Raw genomic sequence first — 19,212 nt, forward strand, 5'->3', positions numbered from 1 at the left:
GAATGCTGCAACCTCTACCTAATGACACAGAGGACCTTCTGACTATCACAATGGAGTATTATTATTATTATTATTATTATTATTATTATTATTATTATTATTATTATTATTATTATTATTAATCAGATTGGAATATTATTATTATTATTATTATTATTAATCAGATTGGAGTATTATTATTATTATTATTATTATTATTATTATTATTATTATTATTAATCAGATTGGAGTGTTATTAATATTATTTTATTAACTTTATTTTTATTTTATTATTCTTTTTATTTTTTTTATTTTTATTATTATTATATTATTATGTTTATCATTATTAATATATTCACATGCGTCCAGATTTCTAAGTAAATCTGGAGTACTCAAAATTATCATTTACCTCTTTCTACCTGACTAAGCTTTCTTGTTTATATTGCTGAATTCTTGCCACCCAACTGATGTGGATATCTAAAGGCAAGACAGTGTTTGAACATCTATCAACTTACAAGAATATGTGAAGTAACAAAGTGACTGTTACAAAAGATTTACAACTCAAGACCTTTACAGAGCCCCAAAATTACCAAGGTAAAACTTTTAAAGCATTCGTCCCAAGAATTGTAAGTGGGATGCCATAAAACTTCCCTCTCTCTCCCTTTGTAAATGCATAGAATCATAGGATCATAGGAGGTTACTAGGCTAATGGACCTGGAGCCCTTGCAAACCTAACCAAGAGTTTATCCCTAAAAAAGAAACCTCAGCCAGCACCTGTGGCCCCTGTCAATGAGGGACAAGGGTGGACCCCCTGGGATAAATTTGTGGTTTCCCATCCACTCATGAACATTGCGCTGGAAGAGGGTCAGCAAGGTACTCTGTTTGACATGTATGAGAAGTCTATTCCAGAGATGGGGCAGCCTCTGGGAAACAAACCTGTCTCTCCAGCAAGTTGTGTTGATGTCACATATTAAATTTAGGCCTATCAAGTGGGTAATGCATGAGGAGTTAGACTTATGGATATGGATCATCTCTAGTATGGCAGGGTCCGATATTGCCTTACAGGCGAGACACAGATCACCTCTGACCAATCTGCATGATACCGAATAAAGTGATAGTGATTTGAGCCTGTCCACGTAAGACAGGTGTTGGAGGCCATGGATTCTCTTTGTGAGGTATTTCTGTGGCCTTTCCAGTTGGTGCAGGTGTTTGGAGAGGTACATACCAAACAGGGCATTATACTCAATTATAGGTCTAATGATGGAAGAGTACAGAGAGGTAATAACCTTCTTTTTTCTGGATGTAATCCCTATACGTATGAGATGAACCAAGTAAAAGGCTTTTCTGACCACTGCCACTACATGATGGTTGAATGTGAGATTGTTGTCAACCTGAGTACCCAGGCTTCTCACCATGGATTGTGTGCTTAGGGGTTTGCCATTGATGTGGTAATCAGTAGGGGCCATGCTTTTGCCTAATGCTATGATAATACATTTTTTTGTGTGTTTAACTTAAGCCAATGACTTTGACACCAGTTATTTGTAGCTGTGAGACTCTCTTGCAGTATGTTAATGTCATTTAGGGAGTCAATGACAGCACCCAACTTACAGGTATATACAGACCTGGTCACAGGCCCTTGGTCTTTGCCTGGACCTCTGAGATATAGATGCCAAACAGTAGGGGTCACAGGACACCACTAGTGACAGGTCTGCTGTCAGAGGTGCTAGCACCTATTTTGACCTTGTGAGTCCTATCTGTGAGCAGTTGGCCACCCATCTGATGAGATAGGGATTAACACCAAGTTGTGTTAGCTTTTCAATGATGCCCGAATGTGGGATTGTATCAAAGGCTTTGACCAGGTCAAGGTAAGCTGTATGTACTGAGTTTCCCTCATCCAGAGCCTTGGTGACAGTCTCAAAGAAGTCAACTAGGTTCAATAGGCAAGATCTGCCCCTGACAAATCCGAATTGGATGGGGCTGAGTGTTTGGAGATTGCCTATGTCCTTGTTTATGAATCCATAATAATACATATGATGCATAGTGCTATCTGATCTGTTGTGTCTCCACCAAACCTATCCCTATAAAACCTAATTACACTGCAGGAAGTGGGTGATGAGAAAGCCTTCTGTGTTCAGCAACTACAAGCTAGTTTTTCAAACTTTACAGCCATGGGTTAAGATCCTAACTTGAATTAGCAGCTAAAATAAAACTTTTGCCCATTTAGAAATAATCCCCTTTCTTAAACAGGAATATGCTTTAAATCTGTTTTCTGTTCCACCAAGCCACTTTATAGTGATAAAATCATAACTAAATATTACCAGCAAATCAAAGCTTTGCCCTCATATGAAATATTCCAGCCTTTCCTGAAGAAATTCTGTGCACTGAACCATTACCCTCCCCCACCTTTCTACCCGTCTTCTTTTCTTCTTCCTTAAAGAAATTACCACCACTAAAATTGAAATGGTTACAATATTCTGCTACCTAGCCACAGAATCCCAGCCAACCAACTGCTGTTTTCTCTACCAATGATTAGAAATGTGTTAGGTAAAATAAATAAATAAACAATAAATAAAACCACGGGGTTATCAAATGTAAGCATGGGCTTTTGTGGTTCTAAAAAAAGAGTTTCCACTCTTGCCAAACCTTTCTATCCACAATTACCCACTGTATTCATTTACAACTTGCAAATGGCTGTAAACTCCATAAGACCTAGCTTAACTTTAATGACCCAACCAGCTGAATTATGTATTATTATTAATTTTACTTTATTTTCTAAGAAATTGACCAAACATTATTTACTTGCATTAAGCACAAGTTAGTGAACCAAACATAATTTATGTTGTATTAAGCATATAGGCAGGCCTCAACTCACTAGCCTTGCCATGTGATTCTTCACTAACCCCAGCCATGCAATTAACTGCAGGCCACAACTATTGTTTGCTAGAATGCTTAGAAAAACAATTTCAGCTTTTGCTAAACCTCAGGCCACACTTAGGCCTGTATACCTTTGTTTCACCCCTTAAGTGAGCCTTAATCCCATAGCAAACCCTACTTGAAAGTATTAATTTAAACCTATTCTGTCATTTAAATTTAGCCTGATACCTTCAAGTACATATTTTACCCTCTAGCCTGTTTGTAACCTAATCTCCAGGCATTTCAAAACTAAAAACTGGTTTTAATTACAAGAGTACTCAAACTAAAACCATTACATCAAATACTAACTTAAAAATGTCTTTAAACTTCAACAGTAACATAACTAGCCTTTTCTCTGATATGAAACATCAAAGGCTCCCAACCTGGACTCTCATACAAAATTAAAAATTCCCCTACCTTGTTCAGATAGATCATAACTTCATAGATTCATAGGTATGCACTAGGCTATCGGTGGTTTTCGCCACCCAAGAAAATTATTTTCCTGTGCCCCTGTTAAGCAGCGTCACAGCAGTGATCCTGGGATCCAATTGTCAAGATTTCTCTTAAAGAGGGCTAATGAGGAGCTCTGCTTGACATGAATGGGTAGCCTATTCCAAAGCATGAGAAGTCTCACCCACATTGCTCAAACTGGGAAAGCTGCCAAGGTAGAGATTGAAAAGATTGATCTGCTTTGTTCCCAGCCTTTTCAATCCCCTCCAAGAACAGCCCAACCGACCTTAACCCTCCTGACCTATTCTGTCCCGACCTGATCCCCACCTCTCTCCCCCTCTGAAACCTGAGTCCGAGCTGACCTGCCTCAGACAAATGACGGCTTGCTGTGACTGGCTGCCAGCCATTGTTTTCTCCTTGCTCTCATACATCTGAGATACAGGTAAATCTGTATCCCTCAAAACAATTGTACCTGAGACTGTATTTCAACTCTGTATGTATCACTCAGAAGGCATATCGATTCCACACTTTTTTATTTTAAATATTATGAATACTGTCTCAGATTATCAGCAGAGCAATGTTTTTGTATCCTTACATCAAAGCTCAGTTATTTGTTTACTCATAGTTTCCATTATCTTAACAGTGTTGCACTTCTGAAATGCTTTATAAACTTCCTTTAACATTTTATGTTTACAACTTTCTTCATGAAATACAGTGCTACATAATGCATAGTTTATGCTATGCTAATATTAGACTTTATGTTCTGTACTTGATTTGTTCTTTTAACGTATGTTTGGCTTATAACTATCATCATCATCACCATCATCACTCTCATTTTTCCCATTTTATACAGGAGGAAGGGGTATTTTATCAACTGTCATTATCTCTTTCGATTCAATACCACTCTCCTATCTTCTTCAAAAGTCATACCTGATTGTCGTAGGTCTTCTCTCATGCAATCCATCCATCTCCTTCCTGGACACCCTCATTTCCTCTTGCCTTCTTCCTGTCACTCCCAAATCTTTTTCATTAGCTTATAACCCCAGACACCTACTATGAACTAAGACTGCCTAGTGCCTCATAATTAAATAAACATGTGAGGGACAGATAGCTATCTAGCTAGATAAGTGCTTCACTTTATAATTTCTGATGTTTAAATTCCCAGTGACTCAACTCACCAGTTAAACTGCTTGGATTTCAATCCACTGGTAAAATTCAAAAATTGTTTTTTTTTTTTCTAGGTATGCAAATTGTTGTGTACCATCCCTGTGAGAGACAAGCTTCTTAAAACCCCCAAACCTATATAAATATATATATATATATATATATATATATATATATATATATATATATATATATATATATATATATCTTTACAGTCCAGCAAGCATGAGGAGGGAGAAAATCTCCCAAAACAAAGGAAACTGTCTCAGTGCACACTTAGAAACTGCATCATCCGTTACATCTTATTGAAAGCAGTAGTTGGTAAGCTAAGGATTAGGGAGATGTGACTTGGGGACTGGATTGTAAGTGAGCTTAGATGCTGGGAAGTGTAAGGAAGCTGAGACCGACAGACAGAAGAAGACAGAGAGAGATGCAGATAGAAGGTTCATAGGTTTATAGGTTGGTACTAGGCTATTGGTCCTAGGGCCTATACAAGCCTAGCCATAAAAATTCCCTGGCTAGTTTTTCCCAGGAATTTTACTTCATTGGTCCCGTGTCTAGCAGTGCAACTGATGTGATCTCCGTGGAGAATTTCCAATCTCCCATCCAGTTGTCAAGGTTCCTTTTGAAGAGGGCCAAAGAGGCGCTCTGCTTGACATGTATGGGCAGTCCATTCCAGAGAATGTGGAGTCTCTGGGACAGGAACCTATCCCTACAGCATGTTTTGTTCATTGTGATGACCAGGTTTAGAACCCTGGAGCATGTGGCTCTGAGAGATTGGTATTTCTTTAAGTGTAGCATGTCCAACAGCTCTGGGTTTGACAAGGCCTTGTATGTTAAGCAGAGATTGCTTCTGAGTAAATGATTTACGACAGAGTATAGCTGGAGTTTTTTTAGATGGTCAGCATAGGGCATCTGCTTTAAGCCCATGATTCTTTTAGTGAGGTATTTCTGTGGCCTTTCCAACTGTTCCAGATATCTTGTGAGGTACATACTAAACAGGGCGTTGTACTCTATAATGGGTCTAATCATGGATGAGTACAGTGGGACAATGACCTTCTTTTTCCTGAATAAAAACCCTTAGTAATGAGATGTGCCACATAGAAGGATTTCCTGACTGTTGTGGCAATGTGGTTATCGAAGGTGAGACCACTGTCCACCTGTGTCCCTAAGTCCCTTATCACACTTTCAGTGTTTAGTGTACTGCCACTTATGTGGCAATTCATGGGTACATGTTTTTTCCCAAAGGGGATAACTACACATTTCTTGGCATTGAGCTTGAGCCCATGGCTCTGGCACCATGCATCTGTCTCTGTAAGGCCCTTTTGTAGGATATCCACATCATTTGGGGATTCCATAATGGCTCCCAGTTTGCAGTCATCTTTGAACTTTGTTAGCCAGAGTCCCTTGGTGTTGTCCTGTACTTCGGAGAAGCAGATGCCAAACAAGAGTGGTCCCAGGACTGAACCGTGAGATACTCCACTTGTCATTTGTCTGGAGCTGGATTTGGAGTTGGCTACTTTTACAGTGTGGGTTCTATCAGTAAGCCAGTTTGTGACCCATTGAGTGATGTAGGGATTAATGCCCAGCTTAGTAATTTTATCTATGATTCCAGAGTGGGGGATGGTGTTGAAGGCCTTAGTGAGGTCCAGATAGGCTGCATGGACCAGCTTACCCTCGTCCATAGCTCTGGGGACCGATTCAAAGAAGTCAATTAAGTTGAGGAGACAAGAACGGCCCTTCACTAAACCAAACTGGGTGGGGACCAGTGTTTGAAGGTTGCCAATGTCTTTGTTTATAAGTTCCATGATAATGCGTTCCATGGCTTTGCAGATCAGGCTAGTTAGGCTGATCGGATGATAGTTACAGGAGTCCAAGGTTGACCCCCCCCCTTGTGGAGTGGGATAACTGCAGCTGTGCACCACTCATTGGGCATGAAGCCTGAGGTGAGGCTATGATTAAACATGACACTTAGATGAGGTGCCAGTTCATTTTGTAGTTCCTGTAGTACACAGTCAGGGATGTCGTCTGGTCCCATGGATGATGTATTCTTAGCTTTGGAGAGTGTATTTTTTACCTGTGTGGCCATGATTACCAGCATTTGGCAATATTTTGGTATTGAGATGGGCCCTTTAGGGGGTGAGAGTGGGGTAAAATTGGCACTGAATCAATCTACTAGGATATTGGCGATATCCTTGGGATCAGTATATTTAGTGCCATTCTGTTTCAGCTCAGAGCATATCTGAGTATTTCCATTTAGATTCTTGACATAACTATAGAATGCCTTGTGGTTGTCCTAAGAATCTGTGGCAATTTTATTTTCATAACTAGCTTTGGAGGATTTTATGAGGGATCTCAGCTTCTTACTGAGGCTGGTAAGGGAGATTTTTGTATCCTGGGATTTTACATTTTTCTGTAACAGTTTCTTCCTTCTGTTGTATAACTTGTTTGTAGCAGAGGACCACCAGATTGGCTTCCTTTTTTTTGGAAGAGAGCATCTTGGTTCTATTTGGAATGGCACGATTTATGCATGTATGGATATGCTCATACAGTGCCTTAGTGTAGGATTTAAACTTTCAATTCCCGTCTGCATGGGTGTTGTGAAGTTTGTCACTTCTGACTTGAGTAGCATGAAGTTGGCGTTTGAGAAGCTTTTTATGGAGATTTCCCTACTGGGGTGTGGGGGTGGGATGTGAACATCAAGGGTGACTAGCTTATAGTCATACCTGACCAACGAGGGGGTGACAGCTGGTTTGGAGCATCAATCTCACATCTTGGCAATGACCAGGTCAAGGATATTTGAGCCCTTGGTGGGACTATGGATTAGTTGATCCAGGGCATTGGAATTTATGAATTCCAAGAACCGTTGGGCAAAGGTGTTGGCACCAGAGTAGTTTTTCCAATTAATGGCAGGGTAGTTGAAATCACCCAGTATTAGGGTGTTAGGTTGTATCTTAATATGTTCCAGTATGTTTAGAAAGGGAAACACTGGAGAATCTCGAGATACCGAAATCTCGAACTACGGTATCGTGAGACGAAAACGGCGAAAAACCACAATGCCGAAAATGGAAAATGCCAAGTGTGGAATAACTGACACTTAAAAGGGTGAGACAGTAATACCTAATCCCCCAAATAACTAACACATAAAAGGGCAAGTCACCAATACCCAACAAACAACCATAAACAACCACGCAAACATCCGGAAACACCGGAAATATAAGCACTGATATCAGACTGTCGAAACCATGACAAGTGCCTTTATTTACAACAAGTATGGTCCAGAACTCCAGTAAACACCGTAAACCAAACATTCACATCCCCAGTAATCCAGCCAACACTCGAGTACAACATCCACCAACCGCAGTGTGCCAGCAGCACCTCTAATGCAACACATACAGAGTGTACAATCTGAATATCCCACAATGCACCACATAGTGACAAGAGGGAAACACACCAGCAGATGCCGAGCAACTGCAATAGACACACCTTCCACTAGTTACACCTTCAGCAGCCGAGCAATTGCTGTGAGAAAGTCCAAACAGCCATACGTTACCCTGTTCTGCAGCACATGTTCAAACTGCCTGTGCCGTTTAACTACATGCCGACGTTTTGGAGATGGTGGACAGCCACACGACATACGTGCCCATAACTCCTCCACTCTGTCCTGTTCCCTTGCTAACACATGCAGCAATAAAGACAGGTCAGTGTCTCTGCGTCCCAACAGTGATTTCAGTCTGCGGTGCTATGCTTCCACACTGTTCTGTGTGCGTGGAAGGAAGAGAGCATTCAAAGCATGCACATTCCAGAATGTTATGGGAAAGAGTGGGGGGAATCTACAGCATGTTGTTGTTCTGGCAGTGAATTTATGTGCCCTACCAAACACATACCAGTCCCCAAAGTACCGTACTAGGTCCTTCCCCTCACACGGAAATGAGTCCCTCAACTGGTTGAATGCCGGTATCACCTCCTCTACTGGCAGTAATGCTAGGGCAACAAGTGACTTCACAGCCAACTGGAATGCCATGATGGTATTATACCTATGTGCTAGCCCTAGCTGCTGTATTTACGCCAGATATTCTGGCCAAAGTGGAAGAGACACCCTTTGGACGTCACACTTTGTAGGTTCCCTTTGATACTCCTGATGGCAGCTACCTCAAAGTCCGTTAACACGTACTTCAATTGAGTTTCGCAGCTATGTTCTGCCAGCAATTCCAGCACACAGTGCCACATATAGTTATAGGCCTTAAGGGACTTCTTGCTTATTAAACAGAAGACTAACGGTGCAGACCTATTGAAGCCACCATACTTCACCAGGTTGTGTATACTGTACAGTTGGTGACATATGACCCCTTTATGGAAGAATGTGCCATCCATTAGCCATATTGTGGCTGTGCTAAGATCTATCAGGTTCTGTACTGTTCTGAACACCACTAGCACTGTGCCTGTAGTGCTATCACACATCCTCTTACTAATAAATGGACCAGACTTTTTGGGAAAGTCAGCTACATTAATCTCCTGCAATGTACTACCACAGACACCTGCACATTTAGCCTGCTTCCTTTTCACCCTCCCCACCTGTTGCAGCAGTACCCTTCGATTTGGTAGGCTGGGCATGATATTGCTGGATGTGGATGCCAGGGCATCATCCACGATTATGCATGGCATTTCATGGGATAACTCGGATATCACCTGTAACGTTGCACACATATGATACCATTCAATTTTGGCAGGGTCCCCACTATGGTTATGCCCTACTGTTTTGAGCAGCAGTTCCCCCTCAGGCAGACATTGTGTGATAGCCCTACCTTTACACTTCTGGGCACATTTCCATTTGCAGCACCAGTACGTTTTTCTCCTTGTTTACTTTCTCCCAATTCAACTCATACCCATCCAACAGTAGTGCAGGGTGTTCCTTTTGTGACTTGATTGTGGAGTATACTGTGCAGATTATCTCAGTAGCAATGGTAGGGTTGTCAGCCATGGTTGCAGCAGACGTCAGGGCTGTTGTTACCCGCTTGCTTGCAGCGAACATCAGGGTTGTAGCTAACCATAGCAGCCTGTCTGTGGCAGTTTTGCCTTTGGAATCATCATGCTTTTGAACTGCCGACATTTCCAGAATTCGCTGTTTTCATCTCGAGATACTGAAATCCGATATTTCAGTATCTCGAGATTCTCTAGTGAATCCTTAGAAAGGTGTAGTGAGAATCTTGGGGTATGGTGGGGGATCTGTAGCAAGCTACAGTTTGGATTGCAGTTTTACCTAGTGTTAGTTGCACCTGTAATATTTCAGAAGCATTGTGTTGGGCAACTAGCCTGGAGATGTGAATATTCTTGGTGAATATGGACACTCCACCACCTTTAGTGTTTCGGTCCTGGTTTGGTGGCCGAAAAGTGTGGTAAGAGTTGTAGCCTGGTATTGCAGGGGTGCTCTCTGGAGCCTTGAACAAGATCTCAGTTACTGCACAAATATAGATGTTCTCCATTTTTAGGAGTGCCTTGAGAGAGAGTGCATTTTGAGGTTTAGACTTCTAGCATTGAGTAGCATAACCTTCAGATTTTGCATGTTTTGATCTGTTACGGTGGTAGTTTTGTCATTTGAGCCTTGCCTAAAAAAGACACTATGGGGTGGCAAGAGCCTTAGCCAGTAACCTGAATCCCAAGGGCGACAGGTGCAGACTATCTCTGGCAAAACATCGTGGTCTGCCGATCATGTCGTCCCAGGCAGAGAGATACTGGATCCCCTTTGAATGACACCAGAAACTTAGCCAATTGTTGAAGTCACTCATTTTGTCTTTATACTGTGGTATTATTCTGGGTGAAGGCAGGATGCTACTCAGGGCTAGGGTCATATCTGCCTGGGCCACATGATCCGAGAGCTCTTCCATGTCTCTTTTCATGCAGTCCAGAGAGGTATGTCTCAAGTCATTCACACCAACATGGACAATGACAAAGTCATATTTGTACTTGTTGTGAAGTGACTTGAGAGCATGCATTATGTGGCGGATCCTGGCTCCCGACAGGTAGCTGATGGTAATTTTCTCCTTGTCCAGCCTGGTGAGTGGGACATCAGTATGCCTGACTATGGAGTTACCTATGACTAAGGTGTTGGGTACGTTGTTTTGCCTTAGGGGCTGTTGTTGGGTGGCACACTGGTGTTTTGAGCTATGTGTTACTTTGGTTGTGATTGGTGTTTGTTTGCATATCAGTTTCAGAGGATTTTGCTGCTTGGGCAGGTTAATGTTAAGGGCCTCTGCATATGTGGGTTTAGTGTTTCTATGAGTGGGTGTTGGTGATGTGGGTTTTGAAGGTATAGTGCAGGTGTTAACCTTCTCCTCTTGATTGTCTGGCACAATCTTGACTGGAGAGAGCTTTGCCTCTATTTTGGCTATGTAAGTGCATCTCTTGCAGGCTGTAATGTTGGGTGGTAGGAGGAGAGGGTTGTCTGTGTGCATGAGGCAATTGCCGCATTGCCCCAGTATGCCTAGGTTCACCAGGTGGACTGGAGAAATCACCGGAAGCTGACCCTTGAACATGCCTGGTTTGGTGTTTCTTTTGTAGAGTTTTCCCTTACCTTGGCAAGGTACTTTGCAATTATACGCTGTTTAGTGCCTACGATTACTTTCTCCTTATATACAAGGAGAGTTAAGTGCTTTTATCAGTTTAAGGCTTCCTAGTGCTTTCCTGCAGGTTATAGGTCAAATGCTAGTCACATGGATTCAGATTTTAGTGCTACTACTGAGAAACCAGCTAGTTCTAAAGGAAAATTTGCAAAACAGACTTTCTGGCACCGGCAGTAGTTTAACCTTAGCCCTGTGGTGCTGTGCGATGTGCAAAATCACACAAACACGTATTTTTAAGCCAGAAAGTTGAAAGGGATAAATATTTTATTTTAAGTTTGTGCAGCAGCTTCTCTGGCTTTATCACTCACTCACTCACTTCTACTCTCTCATCATCACAGATGTAGATGTTAATAATGAGGTCATTGGTTATTTAGATAAAATTGGAATACCTCCTGGCATTGGTATAGATTTGGAGGTGAAGGAACACTTTTCAGTAGCTCCCTCCTAAAAGAATTTCTTATACTGTAAATCTTAATAAGAACATTTTTAATGTTCGATAAGCCTGTATCCTTCCCAAAAACAGATGTGAGACTAATGAGTTTACCAGAGTCTAAGCACTAACAGTCCTTCCTGTTCTGACTCCTTCCAACTAATCTTCTCAGAGCTTTTTTTGGAACTAGATTCTCAGCCACCTACCTTAAGGAAGCCCAATACGCTTCACAGAGTTCAGAAGTATGGCATATTACTGTATGGAAACAAGTTTTTATAGACCTAGTTGCTGCTAAGTGGTCAAACAAATTGTCTACTCTAAATACTCTTCTGAATGAAAGAGCAAACCTTTAGAAAGGCAAGAGAACACAATTTCTCTTATCTCATCTCATCTACAATTTAAAATCTCACTGAAAACATACATGTGAACAAGAGTCCTACACTTGTTACACCCCCATTACTAAGCTCCCGCATTATTTGGATTTTATTCCATCTGTCTTTTAAAATTCAATCTTTTTAAAATCCCACTGAGATTATACCTATCATAGATTAGTACTAGGCTAACTGCCCTTGCAAGCCATTTTAATCCTAGCCAATTATCCGTTGTGAGACTCAAATCCTGCACCTTCTGTTTGTAAGACAAACACCTTACCCATTAGGCCACCCTCTTAAACCCTAGCAGCAAAACAGTCCTGGCCTTGTACCAACACTTTTACTAAGTCCCATTCTTAGTCAGCTAATCGAATAACCACCATAAAATCCTTGCACTTTTTCTCCTGTTTACAGGCCTCATGTGTATAACTGCTTAGATAAAATATGCAAGCGCCTCATCTGCTGTCTGAATATAAAAAGTTCAATAGAATATTATACATAAACTGTAAAATAATATGGGATGTTCTATAGATATGTGCCACATTAGTATGTTGTAAATACTATACGATGTACTTAACACACTGAGCACCTGCTAAATTATATTTACATCTGTGCCACATAATATATTTTTATTTGTTGCCCTTGTAAATGCCTGTAATATGAATGTGGAGTTTTTCTCCTAGACCTCTGTTGTATAAGGGTTTATCTAGTTGACCATTCTCAGTAATCAACGGCAGATAGAATTACAAGTAAATAACCAAACAAAGCTCATGCTTTAGCCATTAAGACAATTAACTGTCCATATGGTGATGTACAATAGTGAGGTCATTTGTTAAATGATTGTTCTACAACACTGTAATAAAGATGCTTCTTTTAAGGAGAATGTGGTAAAATTTAGTTCAGGCAGCAGATGTGATGGGATTGTGTTATAAAGTGAGTTTGTTTCTACTTTGTATAGGCAAGAATGGTGCAGTATAAGGAAAATATGCATTTCTGGTACAAACAGCAGCAACAGCTGACAGGAGGAATGCAACAGAAGTCACACTAAGTCTCTTAGGAATGATATTTTCCTTCGATTTAATAAAGATCACACCTCAAGAGTCCTTATAACAGCTGAAAGACTACTTTAACTGAACAATTCAAAATAGCTAACACCTTGGCATATGCTACTAAAACACTAGCTATTTCTAGCTGTTAAATAAAGTCAGGTTTTAGCTTTTATAAAGATTTTAGTGGCATGAACATTATCAGCTTCTGCAACATATAAGGAGTTCTGGTGAAAATTCTTCTTTCATAGTTTTTCCTTCTACTTATACAGGACTAGATTAGCTGTTATCCTCTGCCCTAGTCATGGATCTCCAAGACAAAGCAGCTATATTGTCTGAATTTATGATGAACTAGTATCAGTTACAGATAACTGGTTAGGAGAGATACTCACTGGTGGTCACAACACTTTCTTCTCCTTCACTGCCAGTACCAGATTCAGACTCCCAAGTATTCAGGTCATGACAGCTATTCTTTTTCAATAGGTTATACCATTGTGAGCCACCATACCAATGCCCCTTTGGATATAAGCAGTGACTTTTATTTGAGGATCCTTCTGATATCAAAGAAAATAGAATACTGAAAGATTATACTAGATCTGGCAATCCTCATCTGGTACACAAAGACAAAACAAAGTATATAATGTTTATCCTATACTTGCTTCCTCCTCTTATGCAAAGTGTTTGGCTTGTAAATTTGAATGTCATACATATGCATCTCCACAATGCTATCCACAAGGTCCACAGAGAGGTCATAAGGTTTTGAGTAGGGAACTGTAACTACCAGTTCATATTTGTAACATCTGGTCCTTTAATAGACCCAATGCACATCTAAGTAAGGGAGCTTTAGGTGGACAAAAAAACTGGTGTGTTTAGCTGTCTGCATGAGAATGATTACCCAATACAGACGTAATATCTGTAGACACTTTAATAGATCATACCACAAACTCTCAAATACTGTGACAGACTGGACATTTCTCCAAGTTACTGGAAATCCAACATGCTTCTTTCTCAGATAAAGGCAGGCCTGGAAGCCTTACAGAATCCTATACATTCTTCCCTTTCACAGAGAAGGGCACCATTAATGTTGGAATTATTTTCTCCTCTGTATCAACAAAGCCAACTAACAGCAAGGACATTCCTAGAACTTTTGAGGAATGTGTCTTTATTCATTTTCAACAGACCCAGACCCAGAATTCATGTGAAGAAATTGTAATGGCATCTGCATGGATTATATTGTTATAGTGCCCAATCCATAAAGTACACTGACTCTATCTTTAGTACAATAATTATACTGGTGTTACATCCAGACTTCAGTCAACCAATTGTTACATTTTCCTTTCTAAAACCAAGTCAGACCAGGACATTAGTCATTTTGTCAGCATATCTAGGGCTGCTAGCCATTGTCTCAAACACCCATCTCAAAATGCCATTATCCAGCCACCAGGCTCTAACAACTTTTCATTCATCTCTCAAACTAGGGTCACTGCAGGTAATATAATGGGCACATGAATTTGGCCATTGATAGGGTATCCCAAAGAAGTACCAAAGTTCCCTGCTAATCTCAGAAGGCTATCTGAAAGATCAGCTAATGTGGAGAGTGCACAGATATCTATTTTTCACTTAAGGTATTTTAGTTTGAATTGCCTGGTTGAATAGAAGATAGTTGAAAGTCCTCTGTCATTAACTAGCATTATGACCAGACCAAAGCAGACATGCTGCCATTACATTGAAACTGACAGTGTTTGACTGTTTTCAACTAACAGTGATTCATACACTGACCTCATTAAAACTGTCCTGCAGCCTTCCAAGTGTCTCAGCTCTTCTGTTTGGAGTTCATATCATTTGCAACCACAATTTTCCCCTTTCGTATTCTTCCACAAGCTGTATGTCCCACTGTCTTTCTTTACCTTAAGCGTAGTATTTTGTCTACAGTTATTGAATTGTACCCTTAACACCTTTTGACCCCTGAAAATGCTCCTGCCCAGCCAGCAAGTACAATGCATAGTCCATTTGTGTTAATGGGAGTATGGTAAACTTGTTAACGATTGTGTTACTTTATAAACACTGGCTTGGTAATTTTTTCTTGCAGATTACTTGAAGCATTTTACTTCATATTTTTTATAAATATCTAGTGAGAAGAAGAAAAAGAAAACCAGGTTCCATGCAGAATGCCTAATAAAAGCAACGTAAAGGTAAACTTAAATGCCATACACTTTTAGAGCAGAATGTATGTGTTTGTAATAAGTGTTGTGATACTGCCCTGTGCTGTGACCTATTCTGTCTATGCTCTTCCAGTTCAGGTGCAGCAAGAGGCAGTGCCCCCCAAATTAGAGTTGTAGATGGGACTAAATTAAATCCAATCACATTTTCTCCATATGCAGGCATTTGTCTATGAGCTTCTTCCATTTCTCTCTCTCTCTCTCTCTCTCTCTCTCTCTCTCTCTCTCTTTGTTTCTCGTTGGCTATACCAACAATACTCCCCTGTAAGTTTTGACATTCACCTGTTCTTTTTTTTTTTTGTTATTTAAAGTCATATTGACATTCTCAACCTTACTGCTAACATATGCTCTTAACACAACCTCCCCAAATATTAATAGCCACTTTCTTTGGTATTCTTCCATTGCTCTAGTTCTTTCCTATTTCAAAACTCTGAACATGTAAAAGTTCAATTCCTTCAGGGCAAATTCACAGACCTATTCCCATTCCTCAAGCATCCACAGAACATACGGATCATTTTGTTTATCCTTGTCCAGAATGTCAACATGCCCCCTTATCTTTCTTTCATACTCGTTTTATCTGCATAACCATTTATGTGATATTCTCTCACTTGATCCAAGCTTTATTCTTGACCTCTGATCTTTTTTAATTCTATCTAGCCATCTCTTCCATATCCACTTGTTCCCTCTATTCTAGTCCATCTGTCCCTAAGCAGGTCAGTCTCCTTTTCTGTTCTGACCTTTAGCATGTCTGTGTATATAATCCCATATCTTCCTTTCATTCTTTCTCTCCATTTGCCTACAGGCAAGACTTATCTGGAATGTTCCTCTTTCCCTTTTTCCACACGTCTTTGTCCTATCTTCACTCTGTCATATTAGCTATTAACTGATTATATGACAAATCTACTCCAGTTTTAAAGATTAAGATCTCTTAGTTTCTTTCAGAGCAGATATATTTTCATTTGAGGGTTAATTTCTACTAGAGATCCCCCTTGCTGTGAGAGTTTTGAAAATGGGGTGAATGTATTTCTCTGCTTTGAATGGACAGAAGATTGCTGATGGAAGGTGGTGTCACATTTTGTTTAACAAACTATGGCTGCCCTAGCCAAAATGGTGCCATCATAATTGCCTTTTTTGTTACTGCCTTTAGAAGCACATTTGGCATTGAAAAGATATACAGAAGATACTGGTTGCTTAGAACTGAGTGGTTTATTTTGTCAGTGCTACTGAGAGGGTGAACTTGAAACAAATTAGAGTAGATTGATGGTACAGATATGAAACAAATACATCTCTATCTGACTACTCCCAGTTATTTATTATGTCTTATAACAAAAGTCATGCTCAGAGATCAACTTTGAAAGATTTTATTCTTTGTTAGAATGTCTGCTGTTAACTCTAGTGACTTTGAATATCAGTTGCCTGCACCATTGTCATTATTTATTACCTTCTCAACTGGCAAGAATGAACCCCCATTTGTAAATGGTAACACTATATCTGAAGGTTATTTGTTATTCTCTACAAGTCACCTAGCTGAAATACTGTCATTTTCTTTGTTTGCATTTTTGATGATAGATGAGTGGGAGAATTGTAACGTCGAATTCTAATTGAGTGCTACATGTGGGTTTATTGCATTTTGAAGCTTTTTAACTTGGAAAATCTTCAAAATACACCCTGGGATTCATGAAGCTTGCGCCAGGCGCAGGCGTGGCATAGGCGGAATAACGCCAAATATGGCCGTCGAGCGATTCAGGTACGATCCAATACCACGTGCACTACCGGCATACGCCAGACCTGCACAGCCCTCAGCATAGGTATGCTAATCACCCCATGTGCAGTGTCGCACCATGCAAATGAAGGCAGATAGTGATTCACGAAGTGGTGCAGGTGTAGCGTAAGCCCACGGAAATGTAAACCAAAAAACACGGTTTACATTTTCCCAAACAGAACATCGGAGCTATGGAAGCGGACCAGACTCATGTATTACAAAGTTAACATATGCCAATGGATAAATACACAGTCAATGGCATAAGAAAAGATGCACAATACCTAAAAAACAACATTTAATGTCATGTCCACAGTAACGCACAGTACAACCGCAGGGCATTTGTGCGCAAACTGGAACATAAAGAAAATATATAAAAATGTCATAAAATTGCAATGTAATACAAAGCAGGTTTACACCATAATACACAATGGTAGGCATGGAACACCACAACCAAGGTGCAAGGGTTGCTAAGGGCCTGCGACAGTGTTTGGCGCTGTAACTTGAATTAGTAGTCAATGCCATGCAAATGAGGCAGATAATACTGAATCACAAATGTCCCGCCGGATGAAGGTTGAACCATACGGTGCAGTGCTATAATACCGAGGAGTGGCTCAGAGGAGATACATGACATCAGCAGAGGGGTGTGCCACCGTAGCAGCAAGCACATTGGAGCAATGCAAACTGGCCTGGCCATTGCTAAGCAAAGCTGCAGGACAGGGGTGGGGAGGAAGGTATAGAATCATTTAGTTGAGAGCACACATGGTGCCCAAAAGTGCATGTGTACGGGGATGAAAACATGCCCGAAACCCAGTAAGCGGATGCACGCAGTGCGAACAATAGCACAAACAGGAAGGTCAGGGGAAGAAAAGAAGGAAATGCCAAAGTAGGGTAATTGGCTTACTAATGAGCAATCAACACCAATCAACTCACGGCGGCCAATCGATGGCAGCTGTCAAGTCTGCTCACAGAAACCTGCAAAACAGGATAGGGGAGGCATCGGAATGCAAAGAAAGGAGGGGAGGTATTGGATTGCAAAGATAGGAGATCTGTCATAGCAGAGCAAAGCAAACCGACAGTAGACCGGCAATAGCACACATTACGCAAGATACGCCAGGTCTAGGAAAGTACAAATGAAAGCAGGCTGCTGGATGCATGCCAGAAAACGGTAGGTGGAACATGCAGAAATGTAAAGGGAAGGTCAAGAGGTAATCCACGGCAGCCAAATGTAATTCAACACCAAAGGCACCACAATAGTAGTTTCGGTAGTAAAACACATAAGATACCCTGTAGCTACGATCGTAACATACACACCCTATGACATCATCGGTGCTCACAGCACAATAGTATAAAGTGTGAAAGCACTCTACACACACCTGTGAATTCCCAAACACTGCACCATAGGTGTAAACACACGGGGAACTTTTAAAATGTACATGTTGGGAGCTGCCATAGCTGTGATTCATCAGCATGTGTTAGAGACTGATGGTGTTGTGGAGGATGATGCCGACAACCACCGCAGGCCCCGGAGGAGGAGAAGAGTGTTCAGACCAAGGGTAACCTACCAGGGGCTACATGATCTGGAGATAGTAGAGCGTTACAGGGTGGAAAGGGACATCTTACAGCAAATAGTGGAGCTGTGCCGGCCACACCTGAGAACCAGAAATAACAGAGGGGAACCCATCCCAGTGGACACGAAGGTATGTGTAAGCATGTAAATATATAATGGGGATCTCACAGGCATCAGCATCTAGGGTACTACACCAGTTCCTGGATGCCATGTTACCACATGCCAATGAGCATATATACTTCCCCTGAACTCAGGAGCAGTTGGCCAGCAATATGCGTCACTTCCACCATGTGGCACACTACCCGGAGGAACTGGGTGCGATAGACTGCACGCACATACAAATAAAGTCACCACCCAGTGAGCATGGTAGGCGCTACATAAACCGCAAGGGACTCCACTCCATCAACTGCCAGGTCATGTGCAATGCCCAGGGCATTATCATGGATGTGTGTGCTGGCAGCCCTGAAAGCTACCATGACTCCCATATCTGGCATGCCTCACAGCTGTATCAGGTATTTGTCAGGGGGGACATCCCACATGGCCACCTTGTGGGGGATGCTGGCTATGCACTGGAGCCGTGGATGATGACTCCCATCAGAAATGCACACACACCCATGCAAGAACGCCATAATGAGGCACACGCACAAACCAGAATCATCATAGAGCATGTGTTCGGGATGCTGAAATCACA

This window comes from Protopterus annectens, chromosome 1.part1 (genome assembly GCF_019279795.1).
Source record: "Protopterus annectens isolate FY-2018-M chromosome 1.part1, PAN1.0, whole genome shotgun sequence".
NCBI lineage: Eukaryota > Metazoa > Chordata > Ceratodontiformes > Protopteridae > Protopterus > Protopterus annectens.